This window comes from Ambystoma mexicanum, chromosome 10 (assembly GCF_040938575.1).
Source record: "Ambystoma mexicanum isolate Mex_15411 chromosome 10, UKY_AmexF1_1, whole genome shotgun sequence".
Taxonomy (NCBI): Eukaryota; Metazoa; Chordata; class Amphibia; order Caudata; family Ambystomatidae; genus Ambystoma; species Ambystoma mexicanum.
The window spans coordinates 492,486,459-492,503,964 of NC_090932.1; positions in this window are offsets into that span (position 1 = coordinate 492,486,459).

Genomic DNA, 17,506 nt, shown 5'->3' on the forward strand with positions numbered 1-17,506 from the left:
AGACTGACTGCCGAAGCCTGAACACGGTGTACTCAGACCGCAAAAAAAAACAAATACAATTTTATATATTGTTCAGGTTGGTTTATAATGTGAATATAAATGTGGGAGCCCTTCCACTGAGCATGCATACAGCCAAATAACCTCTTCTATGGATTGCTTCCCACTCAAAAACGTTGTAAAACTTGGAGTTTAACCCTGCGTTACAAAGGGTAACCCAGATGTGGACCCCTTACTCACTGTCAATAGAGAAGCACAGCTTCACCACACTGGTGATGTCAAACAAGGCTGAAACAAATTTCTGGGGTGATTGTTAGTTCTTGTGCTCAGAGAAAACATTCACTACAATTTCAGTGCTGAACTGTCTTTGTGGGTGGGATCAGACTAACAGGCAAATGACTAGTTCACCTCTGTGAAAACTCCAATGAGCTAAAACGCAGTTGCAGGTGCCCTTGAGTGGCACACCAAACCATATACCAGGGTATTTGCCAGTGTTCGTTCTCAGTAGAGGGGCTCTCCCATTCTTTCGAGAACATTGTTTATAGTGTGCCACTCGGACATACGGAGGACCTCTTTGTATCAGGAGGGATTCATCCCTGTGAACTTCAGCACCTTTATGCATTATGCAGTGACTTATGAGCTATCTATATAGCCTGGATTCGATAAAGGCAGCTCTGCCGAAACACGTGTCATCCACAAAGGCTCTAACATCACAAAAATAAACAGGAATTGATTAATCATCACTACTTGCCATTCCATTATTTTTCGGCGCACTATCAAGGGATAGCTCAACACAACCATTATATATTGTTTATAGTGTGGTTTGTGTGCTTATTGGATAATTTTTGTGAAGCAGAGCATTGCTTTGGATCTATACTTCAATGAGACATGTTGGATCAGCTGGGGCTGGGAAGATGTGTGTCTGCTGTCTGGGTCTCGACTCCCAGCTTCACTTATTGACTAAAGTGTGTGAACCTGGTTAAATCGTGTTCAACTCATTATCTGAAGAAATAAGGATGCCTGCTGTGACTTGTGTGCAATTGTGAGTGGGGATGCAGGGCACCAGGTATGGATCTTTTTTGTAGTGGCGCATGGCATCAGGTATTGTGTTATGCTCGTGGGGTACAGGAGACGAGCTATGGGCTGTAAATTGCTGTGGTAGGCAAGCAGGACATAATTTATAAGATTTTTCTTACGGTAATGTTGACACAGGATGCCAAGTATAAAGTTATATATTTTGGGTGATGGGTAGGCAGAATGACAGGTATGGGTCTTTAGTTTGTCTCCTGGATCTAGACTAGACCTTCTATCTTGATTCGGGCTTCCCCACCTCTAGACACAAGGCATCTTTTTCAAACGAACTGACCACTGCATAACCTCCTCCCCAAAACCTGCTTAGTCGTTTTCACAAAGCTGCATGAAGCTTCAGTATTCCTGCGTGCAGCTCTTCAATGGCGCCATTGCCACTGTTCTTTCCCTTTTTTTGTAAGACTTGCTCACTAAGACCAGCTTGCAAGTCCTTTCACGTGCGCTTGAAAGAATACTTGAAACGTGACACTCTACCTTTGTTGTCTGGGAAGTTATTAACGTTATCATTTGATTGTGGAATGTGATTAAGTCCAAAAAAGGCAGCAGCAGTCTTTTCTAGTCCTGCTCAGATATCAAATGTCATTGAACATATGTTGGAAGGTTATTCCTCCATGTTTTTCACCCTGATAAATTGATACAATGAGAATGTTTATGGCACAGTCAAAGGGGAGGAGGAGACCTCGCTCATGAATTCTTCGCACAATCATAGGATGTTGTTTCCTTTTTAAAAGAAAACATGCTCTGGGCACACCAAGCTGCAATTATTCATTAGGCTTCTGAAAAGAATCTAGAAGATTGCTGTACTTCTTGCAGTACTTAGGCAGTCCGCACTCACCCGTTATCAGTCTCATTCTTCAGTCAGGAACGCAAGATAAAGCTTCTGTGAATTACTATGTGATGTTATCTTTCATTGGGTGTTAGTCTTAGCAGTGCACGGCTGTGGTGTGAGTTATGGTTGCATAGCTTACCATAACGTCCCTTTAACAAAGTTTTTTCATTAAATTTCATAGGTTTTTATTACTGCAATTTAACCATAATGTCCCTTTAAAAAAGTTGTTTCATTGAATTTCATATGTTTTTATTAGAGCAACTTAACCATAATGTCCCTTTAACAAAGTGTTTTCACTGAATTTCATGGATTTTTACCAGTGAACCCTAATTTGCTACAACTTCCTGATATATTTACGCCCATTATAACAGCATTTCCGGCCAATGTAGAAAGTTTGAAATTAAAACTGTGCCATTCCCCACCTCCATGTAAGACTTCTATATACTTTTTGTAACTTTTTCCACTGAACGCATGACGTCATTGCAGACTTTCCGGACAGTGTCTCGTGACCATGCGGACCCCTGCAGCATAATGAAGTGTTCACGAACGTGTCTGTGGTTCGGTAACAGTTTAAAACTGCATTTTCAGCTGATCTAGGAAGTTTGAAGTTTGAAGCTGAAAATGGACCCTTGCACCGCTCCTACACCTATTCTTACTCATTATTCATTACCAATCTAGGACACAGCACATTCTTGGAAGAATAGAAGCAAAACTGCTATTTACCTTCAAACAAGGTCATCCCTCCTACCAAAGAACCACCACCACCAGCTGGAGGGCCTAGACAACGGAAGAAGCGCAATAATTCAGAAAACAATGAAGAGGACCAGGACGATAAGGTAGAGGAAATGCCTACCTCTAGCACCGAGAGAGAATCATGGGTAAGGCAGTTCTTTACTACTGTTTGGGTTGTACCAAAGGCAAAGGGGGTAATTCATAGAATTCAGCGCACAAGTGGCGCACGCGGCTGGCACACAGTGTGCGCGTGTGAATTTCTGCGCCAGCCTCGTGCGCTAAAATCCATTTCCGCGCACAGCGTATTCATGGATTTTAGCTTCCAAAACCAGCCGTGGCGCAGAGTGGTGCAGCGACCCTGCAGCAGCGCCAGTTACGCCCCCAACCCATCCCCATGCACCATGCACAGCGCACAAATCCCATACATGGCGCACAGGCCCCAACCACGAAAACGCCTGTAAAACTCCCCGCACACCTCTCCGAATACACGTACCCCATTGCGCAGGGAGTGTCACACGCGATTGGAGCGGGGTACGTGTATAACAGGGGTTTGCGGGAAGCTTCACGCGCAAAATGCCCTGTGCGAGTGGGCTACGTGTATTCCTGGGGTGCACGGGAAGTTTCACACGCGATAGGCCCTGTGCGAGTGGGGTACATGTATTTCTGGGGTGTGCGGGAAGTTTCACACGCGATTGGAGCGGGGAACGTGTATTTCGGGGGTGCGCGGGAAGTTTCACACGCGAAATGCCCTGTGCGAGTGGGGTACGTGTATTCCTGGGGTGCGCGGGAAGTTTCACACACGATAGGCCCTGTGCGAGTGCGGTACGTGTATTCCTGCGGTGCACGGGAAATTTCACACGTGATTGGAGAGGGGAACATGTATTTCGGGGGTGAGCGGGAAGTTTCACACGCGATATGCCCTGTGCGAGTGGGGTACGTGTATTCCCTGGGTGCGTGGGAAGTTTCAAACGCGATAGGCCCTGTGCGAGTGGGGTACGTGTATTCCTGGGGTGCGCGGGAAGTTTCAAACGTGATAGGCCCTGTGCGAGTGGGGTACGTGCATTCCTGGGGTGCGCTGGAAGTTTCACACGTGATTGGCCCTGTGCGAGTGGGGTACGTGTATAACTGGGGTTCACGGGAAGTTTCACACGCGAAATGCCCTGTGCGAGTGGGGTACGTGTATTCCTGGGGTGTGCGGGTAGTTTCACACGCGATAGGCCCTGTGCGAGTGGGGTACGTGAATAACTGGGCTTCGTGGGAAGTTTCACACGCGATTGGCCCTGTGCGAGTGGGGTACGTGTATAACTGGGGTTCGCAGGAAGTTTCACATGCGATTGGCCCTGTGCGAGTGGGGTACGTGAATAACTAGGCTTCGCAGGAAGTTTTACATGCGGTTTTGCTGTCAGAGGGGGGTACATGAATTTCGGGGGTGCGAGGGGAGTCCTACACGTGAATTGGCAGTGTGGGTCCTCCCAGGTGTTCCCTCTACACCTTCCACGGCCCCTGCAGGCAGCCCACACAACAGGGGACTACCCTGCACCCCTGGCCATGTCCCGCAGGCAGCCCATCCACCATGGGCATGCCCCCCAGCCAAGCCACATGTCACCTTGCACTAGTGATCACCAACTCATGTCCCCCAGCAACACCACCCCCCAGCAGTCAGGGGCACCTGCCAGCAGGCCTCCATTCATGTCCCCCAGCACCCCCACCCCCCAGAAGTCATGGCACCTGCCAGCAGGCCCCCATTCATGTCCCACACATGTCCCCCAGCACCCCCACCCCCCAGCAGTCAGGGGCACCTGTCAGCAGGCCTCCACTCATGTCTCCCAGCACCCCCACCCCCTAGCAGTGAGGGGCACCTGCCAGCAGGCCCCCACTCATGTCCCACACATGTCTCCCAGCACCCCCACGCCCAGCAGTCAGGGGCACCTGTCAGCAGGCCCCCACTCATGTCCCACACATGTCTCCCAGCACCCCCACCCCCAAGCAGTCAGAGGCACCTGCCAGCAGGCCTCCACTCATGTCCCCCAGCACCCCCACTCCCCAGCAGTGAGGGGCACCTGCCAGCAGGCCCCCACTCATGTCTCACACATGTCCCCCAGCACCCGCACCCCCCCAGCAGTCAGGGGCACCTGCCAGCAGGCCTCCACTCATGTCCCCCAGCACCCCCACCCCCCAGCAGTCAGGGGCACCTGCCAGCAGGCCTCCACTCATGTCCCCCAGCACTCCCACCCACCAGCAGTGAGGGGCACCTGCCAGCAGGCCTTCACTCATGTCCCACAGCACCCCCACCCCAGCAGTCAGGGACACCTGCCAGCAGGCCTCCACTCATGTCCCCCAGCACCCTCACCCCCAGCAGTGAGGGGCACCTGCCAGCAGGACCCCACTCATGTCCCCCAGCACCCACGTCATGACGATCCTCAATCATGGGCCTCATGGCCACCCACATCATACTCCATGCCACCCCAGCCCAAAGACCCAACCAAGTATTGCATCCACCCACAGAGAAATGGCCATTACATGAAACAACCCGAATGGCAAGTATGTACATGGACACATGTCCGTCACACACACACAATGGGTGCAAGTGAATGTGAAAACCCATATCATGACATGCATGAAACCAATGAGAGAATACCACACATCGAAGTATGAAACAAAAATGTATTGAACACAACATGCATGTAATGAAAAAAAAACACACAATAATGAGAATAAGAAATAAAATGCAGCATGTCCGGAAAAGAATAACAAATATGAAATCAGAATCCAAAGAAATCCAAATGAAAATGTGTCCAAAGTCTCAGTCCAACAAAGCAAATCCAAGGGAAAAAAAATAGCTGAAATCCATTGCGCCATGGTGAAATTAAAATAAAAAAGAGAAACATCCACTTTTCAACTATGTACAAATCACCAATCCAGGGTCCATGAGCCCAACAAATGAAATGAAACCTACAAAAAACACTACCTAATAAAGAACTATATACAAAAATGTGGTGCATTGTCCAAGCGGCCCAAAATAAACAAAAACAGAAAGGAAACCTAACACTATCTAACTATTTACAATGGAAGCGGGCTAGTCCGACGGCTCACTTTTTGATGTCCCGGGCCAGGGCATCATCGAACTCCCGCTCAATGTCCTGGAGGCGGTCCTCTTCCATGGCCCCAGGGTTCGCAGGGACGATGACATGTTCACCTCCAACTCCCTGCGAATTGCCTCGAGGCACTCGGCCCGCCTCAGTGCCCTCCACATGGAGTTCTCCGCCCTGACCATTGTGAGCCGTTCCTCTTAGGCCCGCTGCCGCTCCGCATCTATGGCGTGGCCCAACCGCTGCCACACAGAAGACACTTGGAATCCTGGGTCCTCCTGCCTTCTGGCCGATGCCTGCCCCTCCGATGTTGAAGGCCCCAAGCCATCATTGCTCCCACCATGTTGCTGCTGCTGCTGTGCCTGTGCCTGCGCCCTGGCTCTTGCTGCCTGCACGTCCTCCTCCGGCTGGGGTGCAGTTGTCGTGGTGGCCACCCCTGCTGGACGTCTGACTCCCGACTGTGGCAGGAATGTGTCCTCCACCAGCCTGGCCGCTGGGTCAGAGGCAGCTCCACAGGGTACCCAGGTGATACATGGGTGGGAAGATGGCATGGAGGACAACTGGCGCGTAGGGGGTTCAGGTGAGGAGGGTGTCACAAGAAGTTCCAGCACACGGAGGAATCCAGCACCGGTTACGCGTCCCAGCAGGTCAACGTGGTCAAAGAGGCATCCGAGATGACGTGAAGTCTCTTCACGAAAAGGCCGCAGGTCACCTCGCATGCCCCGTTGACGCAACGCTATCCCGGCCAGGACAGGCTCAACACAGTCCTGGATAGCCATGTCCGCAGGGAGAGGAAGGCCAGTTGTTGTGTGCTCATCCCCTCCCTGAAAACAGATCTGGATGTAGGCATCCCTGCTGGTGCCAGATGATGCAGTGACAGGATCAGGGACAGGATTGCACACAGGCACCTCCGTGGCGGCCTGTGTTGCCTCCTGTCCCTGCCCCTGCACTTCACCACCAGCACCAGTGGAATCCCCACCTCCAGACCCCGTGTGTGTCCCTTCCACGGCCTCCTCCTCCACCAAACCCCCCACCAACCTGGATGACTCCGTGCCATCTTCCTCCGTTGGACCTTGTGGGGTCTCAGCTGCCCCTTCTGCTGCCGAGGAGTCCACCTCCAACCTCCGCCTCTTGGACCTACCCTCGGCAGCTGCGGCCTGGGATGCGGCACCAGACTCCTCACTCCCTGACGAGATGACAATCTGGGAGGGGAGCTGGGTCTTGCGTCTCCGGCTGGTGGTGTGATCCCTGCCGCTGTGCTCCACAGCACCCTCTCCGCCCTCTTCATCAGTTGACGCAGCTGACAGGGAGAGATAAAACACAGACATCAGGGCACTGTACAATGGACCGATACACACATGACAGTTGCACATGAGTGGCAGTGTCAAACTTCAGACATGGCATCACACTCCATGACACACATGTCATTTCAACTCACACACATGAGCATTTCCACTGCAATATTGCACCAGGCAGCAACATCCATACACATACAACAGCATGAACAGCCGAAGGTGAGCTTGACATCACATGAAACACAGGGAGTGCACTACACATGCACACACGCCACCACATTTACATGCATGTCTACATCTCCTCCAACTGTCGCAGTGATGCGATCGCCATACATGTCATATCTGGCATTCAGCCTTCTACATATCAGTGTCACATGCATCCATGTTGCATCACAGTTGCACACTTGTCAAATACACACACATGCACATGTACAGTGCAGATACATGCAGCAGGAACCACCATCCATGTGTGACACCACAACCATGCCAACGTACATACACAGAAATTCAAACATGTGTGCTCCCACAACTGCATTTGCAAAGCATGCTTACCAACACATACACCATCGATGTGTCTCACACCTAAGAGGACTCACATGTGGCAGCCTCACACCCCTGTTCATACACATCCCTACATGACCCTATGAAAACACATGTGCAACCTGCACACTACTGGCACACCACCACACGCACAGTGTCCAATCAGTATGCATGTACACTTAGCGCTCGAATCCAGATGGGTCTGCCTCTCAACGACCTGGAAGTGGAGCGCTGGGAATATGTGTTCTAGGACCCTCATTTGGTGGTCGGACAGGTGGCCCCGGCACCAGTTGGCATCCGCTGCCTTCAAGAGGTGCCGGGCCTTGTTGAGGGTCCTGGACCTGAAGTCCTCCCAGTGCTTCTTGACATGTTGTAAATCGCGGACTGCCACCCCCTCCGCGTTGATGGCAGTCATGATGTCCATCCAGATCCTGGTCCGTCCTTCATTGTCGGCGCGCCAACTTCCAAAGAGGGCATCATGCTGCCCCAGGACGTGCTCGACCAGGACACCAACTTCCCTGGCACTGAAGCTGGTGGCCCTCTGCATCTCTGGCTGGGGGTTGCCAGTGGTGCCAGATGGTGTTGTGCCCGACGTGGCAACCTCAGAGGCAGGAGTAGGTGGGCAACTGGGTCATGGGGCTGGGCTGTGAAGCGATGGTATCCCAGTCGGGAGTCTTCGGTTCCAGCAGGGGTGGTCACAGCAACTGCACCCCTGGCTGACATGCAGGCAGCAAATAGCAGGGCATGTGGGCAGCAGGCAGTCAGGCAGCAGCAGATAGCAGGTGGTAGCGTGCTCGGGGCTCTGGGGTGCAGTAATTTGGCCTTCTGGGCAGGAGCGTGGTCTTCCGTGTGTTGTTGCGTGGCCAGCTTGATACGGAGTGATTTGGCACGTGAAAATCTGTCACATCAGCGTGTAATTCGAGAAAAGGCCCTTCGCGCGTAAGCGCATCAGCACACATACGCGGTTTCATTGGACCAAAGGCCCTTAGCGCGTAAGCGCTTCTGTGACGTGATTCGCGAGCGTTTCCCTTGTGACGTGGGCATAGTGGTTCAGCGTGCGTGAAAAAACTGTACGTCTGCGTGTGAATGCATGTAATCCGAGGAAAGGGCCTTAGCGCGTACACGCATAAGTGACGCTGTACATGTGGGCCGCTTTAAAAGGTACGTGTAGGACCCCATTCCCTTGTACGTGCTTTTCGTGGAGAGCGAGTGGGTGAATTCTGTACTTCTTGTCGGTTCACACGCGATTACTTTACAGCGTTTCAAGTTCGTACTCCCTGTTACCTCTGACAGCGTTCTTTATTTTTTTTGGGCCTGTTTCCTCAAACAGCGTTCACTTCTTCTTTTGTCCTGTCTCCTCAGACAGCGTAAGTTCTTCTTTTGGTGGGGGTGTTGCCTACGCGCACACGCGCGTTTTTTTCACGTTCTTTTTCCAGGCAGACGGTGAGTCGCGCACGCGTTTTCCAACTGTGCTTGCTCTGTGTGTCGCGTACCCCTTCAGAGGTCATTGTAGGCTGCGTGTAATAAGCGTACGCTTGTTTTTGTGTTTCTGGGTGCCACAGCGTAGTGCGGGTTCATTTTTCCACGCACGTGGTCTACGAGGGGTTGCGTGCACGTTACTTTTTGTTTTTGGGGTGCCTGTGTGTTAAGTGACCCGTCATCTTCACCCAGGGGTCACAGACAGCCTTGCTAGAGCACTAGGGTACGAATTCCATCTAATACCCTACCCCTTTCACCCCCAATTGCCCAGGACAATTGTTTAGTGCAACTCCCATACGCACAACAACATCAGTGCCATGGTTGGGAGGCGACCAAGCGGTAAGGGAGGCAAAGGTGGCCGACCTCCAAAAGGTGGGTGTGGTGGGCGCGGTAGGGGACGTGGCCATGATTTGCAGGGTGCCCCTAGAACCCCATGTGTGGAGGACCAATCAGGGACACCCATGCCCCCCCACACGGTTGAGGGAAACGTGGCTGACACCATCCCAGCTCAGCCCTTGTTTAAGCAGCCCATTGTGGCACCTGACCCAGAACAGGATGACTCCCAGGCTGACTTCCAGGTCAGCAAGTCTAAGCCACGTGTGCCGGTGCAAGTTGGTGTCACCAGGCCACGTGGATCTGGGGCAGCGATGTCATCTGCTGCCCCAAGTAGGCAGGGTGGGGAGGCTGCAGGGGGAGCTGCAGTTCTATCCACCCCAGCTCTGAGTCTCCCAGCCAGGACAGTGTCGGTCCTGGTCCATCAAACTGATGTTGCCCCTGCCAACATCACACTTCAGCCAATGCCTGCACCAAGACCTATGGTCATTGTGCATTCGCACACTCACAGTACCCAGTCCACCTGCGCTTCTGCCCCTATTGACCAGAGCGGCGCAAGCCACTCAGGCTCTGCTCCACCTTTGAAGAAGAAGAAGAAGGGTTCTCTGGCACTACAGGCTGAGACCCCAGACACAGCTACACAGTCCGGCACGTCAAGGAAGCCTAGCTTTAATGACCCCGAACTTGATGCACTTGTGACCTATGTGTCGGCACATAGACGCAAAATGTTGGCGACTGCAGGGTGCAAGACCACACCTGGTCAACGTAGGGCACACTGGCAGACCATCGCGGACCGCATAAGTACCCTTGGATTTGTGAGGCGCACAGCTGATGATTGCTACAAGCGGTGGAATGACCTGAAACGCAGAGCAAAGAACAAGTTGGCCTCAAATCATGCCGCTACTCTGGTGACTGGCGGTGGGTCTCCACAAGAAGACAACAAACTCACTGAACATAAGTCTGTTGCTGGGACCTTCGTCACAGAGGAACAGATCCAAGGTGTGGGAGATCTACCTGATAACGACGCATTGTCCGGTGAGTGCTCATGCGTGTGTGTGTAATCCATGTGTATGTTGTTTGGGTGATGGGTTCTGATTGAGTGCCAAGTGAGGGTGTGTACTCCTGAGTGTTATGGGTCACCCATTTGCTTCCTCCCATTCATTCACGTGCCTTGGATTTGGGTATGACTGTATCCCTTCTGCCCACATTTGCCAATTAGGCCCACATTAGTGCACTTTACCTTGAACTGTCATCTTGCAACTACATTGTTCATATTTTGTAAGTGTTCATTCAGGCTGATTGTTTCCAGTCTCCCATTTTGTACTACGCATTTTTCTGCCCTATTGCAACATATGTGATATGCTTCGGTCATTGTTTACAGCCCACACTGAGCCACTATTTTTACCTGGTTATGTTAATGATTACACCATTCAGGCCGATGGAGTATTGGGCTGCAGACATTTTTATTAGGGCCTGTTTGCATGTGGAACATGACAGATGTTTCCTGTAATGTTAAAGTGACCAACCATTGATCAGCCCACAATGACTGCATTATTGGACACTGGATGTGTTTCAGTGTGTGGCACATGCATATTTAGCAACACTATTCAGCATTAATCTTCGCATCATGTCAATGTGACATGGATGTGTGACAGTACTCATTCACTGACATATTGCTGTAGTTTTGTAATTTACTGTGGCTATGCTACATGGCATCTGTGTGGTGGCATGTGTCATGTATGTGTATTGGACATGCCACTCACAGCCTGATGTGTGATGCCAGTGCTACCCAACATGCTGAAAATGTGTTGCTTTTTCATCTTGCTCTCCCCAGTGTCTGCCTTTTTGACTCCACTTCCAACTCTTTGACAGTGCATGCATGGCAGGGTTATAGTCGAGTGGGACATGTGTAAATCATGTACAGGAAGGATCTCTGGCTTGTCACGGCCTATGTATGTGCTATGGTGCTCATGCCTGTTTCCATTTGTTGTCTTTCATGTTTTTGCAGGTGATGACGCACTTGATGCTGTTGAGGTTGAAGAGATGGTGCAGACCCAGGAGGAATCTCAGGCACGACCGGGCACCAGCGGGGGACGTGGTGTGGTGGTGTGTGAAAACCCAATGTTACTGCAGACCATACTCTCCAGGGGTGTCTCTGGGTGCACCTCCCCAGGCCTCTATTCAGGTGCTGAATTGGATGATGAGACTTATGTGCCGTCGCAGGTAAGTGTTTCTGGTAGGGATTCTGTTCTGTCCAACCCACCTGCACCAGGGGTAGAACCCACTATGGGGATGTCAATGCTGGTAGGTCCGCCTTTGGAGGTTACGGATGCAGGGTCACACTCCACAGCATCTAATCCTGTTCCTGGGCCTGCAGATCAAAGGGGGAATGCAGTCCTGCAGCCTCAGGCAGTGCCAGCACAGCAAGGTGCAGATCGCCTTGCCCCAAACAGGTGTGGTGCCCGTCGACGCGGTGGTCGTGCGCCACCAGGCAATACTGTATGGGGAAACTCCATGTACGGTATGGCAAACCAACAGGCAGCAGCAGTAGAAATGATGGCTCAGGCAATGGAGAGGGTGGCCACTTCCATTATCCCCCCTGAAAGGCAGATGGAGCAACAACAGCAGGCAACAGACTCCATTTGCCAATCACACAGGGAAGACATGTTGGCATCCAACAGGGACCGACGGACGGCACTGGAGACTCTGCGCAAATCCATATCAATAGAGTCCCAGGGCCACAGGGAAGCCCTGAGGGTAGAACTACATAGCCTCAGGCAGACTCTGGTTGAACTTGAGACTTCCAGTAATTTAAGGGCAGAACAGTAGCTGGAGCAGCTCACATGTTCGCTCTCAGCTGAGCTGCATGCAACACGTGAGGAGATCCGGGCATCACGCGATGCCATGCGTGCAGAAATGCAGGCAACCCGTGAGGTGCTGCATGGGGATCTCTGCAATTTAATCCTCCAGAATCAGACCTTCCAGACCCGCATGCTTGCTGCCATGGAGGACCATAGCAGGGCTTTGCGTGGGCTGCCTCCCATAGTGCCACCACCTCCTGATGCAGCAGCAGAGGGTGAGCAGAGCAACAGCAGTTCTCCCACAATGGCCTAGCCGTGCAGGCCATGAGCCCAAGGAGGTATTTTTTTTCGCAACATCCAAACAGGTGGGTGTTGGTGGGCACCCTCTCCTTGAACCTCCTGGGTGGCCTCAACCCACCCCCCTTGCCCCCACATGGCCATTTTTGATTTTTGATTTTTTTTTTACAGTGTGTTGCCTTGTGTGGCTCCCGTGGGCATCCACTGTATTCCGGCTGGGCACATGCAGGCTTGTCCTGAGTTTGGGTTAGATGCTTGGGTTCGTGAGACACACACCCCTCCTGCTTCCCGTTTCCATGGGCTTGCAAAGGGTGTGACCAAGTGACAGTTAATTACACAATGATGTTGGGCTCCCATGAGCTGTGTGGGCAGTCTGTAGTCAATTCTGTGTAGACATCCCTAGTGAATATTGTTGTATTGTACACTGCATGGAGTATTGATATGTGCTTGTGCATCCATGTCTTCCTCCTAATTTGCAGGTTCCTTCCTCATGTCTTCACAAGGCCGTCTACTTTGCAGATGCAGTTCATGTTGTATGCAGTACACTGAGACATTTGCGTGGCAGCAACACTCTACAGTTGGAAGGGGTCGATGTGCTGGCGTATTCAGGTTGTAAGACTACCACTACTTGAACATAGTACTGTCATGTTTTTGCATTTTTCCATGGTGTGTTGCAGCATTGTGTTGGTGGTAAGTAGTTGGTAATTTGGTAATGTGTGCTGTTAGTTATGCATTACTGGGAGCATATTGTGTGTAGGCAGTTTCCATTAGGGACAGTGTACTTTGTGACACTTGTGTCAGGTCTTGTGCATTGCTTTGTTTGCTTTCACATTGCATGACATGCCATGGTGTGTTTGGTGGTGGAGCTGGGGAGGGGTTGGGTGACATGGCACTGTTCTCATGTTGTATTTAGCAAGGGGGTAATGAATTTAGCAGCATAGATGTATGCCTTTTGATGACACAGCATTGGTGGTGTTTGGGTAGGTAGGGATGCACACAATGTAACACTTCCAGGTGACCAATCTCAGGCTGGTATGGTTGTGACAGTTGACTGTCCCTTATGTCATCATCATTGATTGTCAGCTGGTATGTGCCAGGGCTGTGTGCACTCCACAGGGGTGTGATTTTATGTGAAGTAATTAGCCACCTGCTGCGTACGGGCTGCCTCACCACGTGCCCTTTCCCCTCCCATGCGCAGCGGGCGTGCATGTGGTTGGGGATGTGGGGGCACCACCATGTCCACCGGCAGGCCCCAGCGTGTTGCAACATTGTGCAGGACACATGCTGCCACTATGATCCTGCACACTACTGGGGGAGCGTATAACAGCTGCCCACCAGAACGGTCAAGGGAGCGAAAGCGTGACTTGAGCACTCCGAATGCGCTCTCCACTATGCCCCGGGTTGCAATATGGGCTGTGTTGTATCTTACCTCGGGTGGCGTGGTGGGGTTCCGAATTGGCATCATCATGTGGGTGCTCAGAGGGTAGGCACTGTCCCCTGGGGTGGTGGTGATGGGTATCATTAGTGGTGTTGTGACATTACTCAGTATCTGACATGCATGCATGTGCAGTGGCATTTATACTCACCAAGCAGCCATGTATCGCCATGCCACCCAGCTTCTAGGTACCGGTTTAGGGTTGACATTCTGTAAATGAAACTGTCGTGGTTGGACCCTGGATAGTTGGCATATACTGAGGTGATGATTCCCTTGGCATGTTGATGGAATGCCAGGGCTTGCGGTTTTTATAGATGTGCTCAGATGCCCTGGGGGGACGTAGAGCCACATGGGTGCAATCAATGGCACCTAGCACTTTGGGGAATTGTGCCACCCCGTAGAAATCCTGGACGGCAGCCTGCCTTCCTGCAGGTGTTCTGGGCAGGTATATGTGCCTGCAGACTGATGGGCGCGCAGTCATGATGGCCAACACCTGGTGTAGGCAGCGTGACTGCGTGGCCTGTGACACCCCCCCACTATTGCACTTGTCCGCTGAAATGATCCAGTGGCCAAGAAGTGCAGTACATTGAGGACCTTCTCAAGGGGGCTGAGTGCTTGGGAGCACAGGGTGGATGATGTGAGGTCTTCCTCCCACTCACTCACCAGGTCGAGTATTATGTGAGGTGGAAACCTATACCTCCCATACACCTGGTCATCAGGCATCCCAAAAAGGCTGGTTCTGGGTGTAAAAATTCTGGGCCTGACTATCCTCCTCCTGCGGTATCCCACGACCACTGCTGCTAGGAACGGTATATTCATCTTGGCATCTGAGCTTGTTATTTGTTTGCGCGCACTTTTATGCTGCGCGGATCCACGTACGCCTGCTTCCTGCTGGCGTATGTGTTTCCGGATTAGCGCATCTTTTTTGGCACACGCATTAGCCCCGTTCGATTCCATGAATATGTGTTGTCGACGCGCGTGTGGGCGTTCCGCGCATTTGCCTCCTGTACTTCCCCTGTGACGCCCACATTTTCACGCGTTGTTCCCCATTCCGCATGTTAGGCCCCCTGTTCCGCCTACTTTTGTTTTGTGCGCTGCGCTATGTGCGCTTTCGCTGTGCGCTTAGCGCACGCTGTTTGGAGACATGTGCGCCAGCGTGCGCCACGCAGAATGTTAGCGCACATCCAGGGATTTACACACGCACGTACTTCCATGAATCGGAGTGCGTGGGTTTCGCTGCGATTTTCACACTTGCGCTGCGATTCACACGCTTTTGCACGCTTGCGCCGAAAATTTCAGCGCACATTAATTCCATGAATCGGCCTGAAGGGATACTAAAGTGAAATACACTGAGTGCAATGTTGTACTCAGTCGTGGACAACCTTGGCACTACTCGTATGGGACCACCTCCATGCGCAGCCACACCAAATCGAACCACCAGGATGCTCTGAGAAAGGCTATTACTTTCTCAGGAAGTAGTAGGCTATCTTCCTCTACCTCATCTTCCTCAACCAATATGGCAACCACACAGGCTACTCCTGTGGGGGCACATAAACCCATCAGCCTTGCAAGCCATAAAAGAGGTTGTTGATACATATCTTTCGAAGACAACAGTACTCTGTATATACTTCAACACATCACTCTGCAGGGAGGAGCACTTTTGAAGTGCTTTTTAGGTTGTAATCAAAGAGAATGAGAAACACTACCCCCTACCTTATATTTAATGCACAAACAACATCTTCCCCTGCTCACCTGCCCCTTCATAGCTGTACCTGATGCCCCTTCCCCTACTTCCCTCCTCACCTTACTTCATGACCTCTCATGCAATAAAACAACACAAGAAAATTACAATTAAAAAAACATCAAAAAGGTTCCTTTAGGAACCACCTTTCACAGTTGAAAAATAGAAGTAAATAAAATTAAGCTTATAGACTCCTTCTACTATGCTAATGGAAATAATGGACAATTGTATACTAGAGAAAAAGAAAAAGCACAGAAACAATTTTCTGTCCCAAACACTTTTCTCTAGATTACAAAAAGGACCATAATCCATGGCCCTTGATGACTATCCGCGGTCTCTGTAGTCCCCTCTCTAGACTTTGCATTATTAATAAACCCGGATTGCACGTGCACACCATTGCACAAGACAGCCCTTCGTCTACCCTGTTTACTGTTATGTTTGTAGCACTCCCTGATTGCCTGCTTTAAAACAGCCACACATATATCCACCAATCAGTTAAAACAACTCTACATATAACCCTATCAACATATTAAACTTCCACATACCAAATGCCATTTAAAAATGTTCTGCAAATATTTTGCATATGCATTTTAAGTGCTATCCCCAAAAATGTGTTACACGCTGCTGCTGTAAATGCACATATGCATTGTGCAGTAAAACAAGTGCATGAATGGAAAGAGGAGTAGGGATTACCAATGCTCATGCAAGCCCAGATGGAAAGTGCCAAAACATTCTAAACTGGGAGGCCACTAGGCACCTGCTAGGGCAGAGGAGTCCCAAGGGTGTGGTACACATCCACCAGACAGTAGACCCGCAAGGGCAGTGCTGAGGGGGCGGGGGTGTACAGATGTCAACTAGATATAGAGCCTAGTACCTGTGAGGTTCATGAGGGACTAGGCTATCAGTATCAGTGGCATTTTGTATGAGCTAGCAGGGAAGGGATTAAGTAAAACAGGAACACACAAGTAGAGTTTTCAGAAGTTTCTGGAACTTCAGGATGTCCAGCTCAACTATAAGAGGAACAGGAAGGCTGTTCGAAAGACAAGCACTGGCCAAAGACAAAGACATGGCTCCCGCTCTCGGTCTCAAAAAGCGTTTGACAAGCAGAGTATTGGAGTTACAACAGCGGCAGGCTTTAGCAGGGCAGTATTTAGGGAAACGAAGTTGGACATATTGGAGTCCCCCCAATTAGCAGAATCCAATATACACATTTTAGGGCTACAACAATACAATCCCTGGGCTTGAGGACAAGGATATGGTTTGCAGCCCTATTCTAGACTAGCTGAAGGGGGCATAGACAACAAAGGGGGAGGTTAAGGAAGAGGCTGTTGCAGTAGTCCAGCCTACACAGGACCAGGGCTCTACAGACTTTGAGCTTCTCAGGGAAGGTGAGGAGTGGTACAATGCATGTAAGCAGGTCAAGCTGAAAGCATGGCCTTTATTTACAATATTCAAAATGTAAGGAGTGAAGGAGAGAGAGGACTTAAAGATAACCCCAAGGTTTTTGGCCTCACAGGATGGTGAGAGTAGAGGGCCCAAAGACCGCAGCCAGAGGGTAGGAGAAAAACAGGGCACAGGTGTCACAGTAAAACATATCTCTGTTTTACTGGCATTCAGACACAAACTGTTAGCCACACACAATGCCTCAATGATGATCAGGCAATTAGAAATTAAAAACGAGGACAACATATTAGTTCAGGGAAGTTTAAAGAAAGCTGTGTGCCATAAACATAACACTAGAAATTAGAAAGAATATGGACATCAGGTGAGCGAGAGGGGCGAAATAGATATGGAAGAGCTACAATTATAGGATAAAACACTGGGGACTCTGCATGTACACAGTGAGGTG